Here is a 1,284-nt window from a genome sequence, read left to right on the forward strand (position 1 = left end):
CAGTGCATATCAGTTTTAGATGTGGGTGCGTGTGTTTCTTTTTCTCTTAACCTTCTTTGTAGTTTCTTTACAAACATGATGCAGAAACTCCTACTTAGTATTCATGACACTTTATTATATGGCAATATTTTTTGACTGGGATCTTTCTACACCTAATTAATTAATGACTAAGAAAAGAAACATTCCACAGGCCAACAAGTAAGAAGCAGCTTGGATAGCCTTACAAGTAAAAGAGAAGTAGGTATAGCTGGTATAAGTATATTTGATGTACATTTGTAGCAGAGCAGTCACTGAGATCCATTTGATCTTGTGAAATTTTGAAACCAATATTTACTAAGATGAACTTAGCATAGCAAATGTGTCTGTCTCCATGTTCTCTGCAAGAAAAGCTTAATGATTTGACCAAGTTAATCTAAGAGCTCTCTAGCAGCAAACTTTGATTTTTCCATGTCAAGTGTGGCTTCTTGAAGCACAAGAGAGTGCTCCATCTGTAAGTAGCAAAAGTATAAATTTTACTCAGAAATGAACAATTCAGAATTATTTGTCCTCCTAATAAACACTTGGCGATGGTGGTGTTGGTGGTGAGAAGGAGGAAGAGGAGATGGGGAGTAAGACAGGGAATCAAACAGTTAATTAGATTAACATTTTTGCAGATAGCTAGAAACTGGACGCAAACATCAGCCTAAAGTGTGACTACTTTGAAATAATTTACTTCTCTTTGGTGTATTTGTTAAAGTTTGCAGAAATCTCCAGGGCACAGCTCTTTTTTTTTTTTTTTTTTTTTTTAATTTTATTTTTTTTTAAAGATGAGCTCAGTTTAGGGAATTAGCTAATTTAGGAGGACTTGATCTGTTTGTCTCTTTCATAAACTGAGTACCATTGCATTCTGTGAGCAATGTCAGTGAAGCATGATGCTTGAATTAAATGTCACTTTGGCTGAGGCCATACGTCTCAGATTAGACATTTAGAGATATAATTCTCCCATTGGCTTTTACAGTAAAAAAAGTAGCTATCTACATAGACGTAAATGACAGATTAATGTTAAAATGTGCGTGCTGATTATCCTGGTCATTACTGTCAAATTTGTAACTTGTATGGTGAGAGGAAAGATGTTGGGCTCAATTCCAAACTTTTATACCAGGCAAGTCTGTTTGTGAAACTTCAGCTGTCTGAATTTAGTGAAAGAACTATCTCTATGTACACTTTAGTTATTTAGTATTTACCTCTATCAAGCCTATGTTCTCAAACTCATCACTAGTTTCATGTAGATTTCCAATCAGATTA

The sequence above is a fragment of the Zonotrichia leucophrys genome, chromosome 5, assembly GCF_028769735.1.
Source record: "Zonotrichia leucophrys gambelii isolate GWCS_2022_RI chromosome 5, RI_Zleu_2.0, whole genome shotgun sequence".
Taxonomy (NCBI): domain Eukaryota; kingdom Metazoa; phylum Chordata; class Aves; order Passeriformes; family Passerellidae; genus Zonotrichia; species Zonotrichia leucophrys.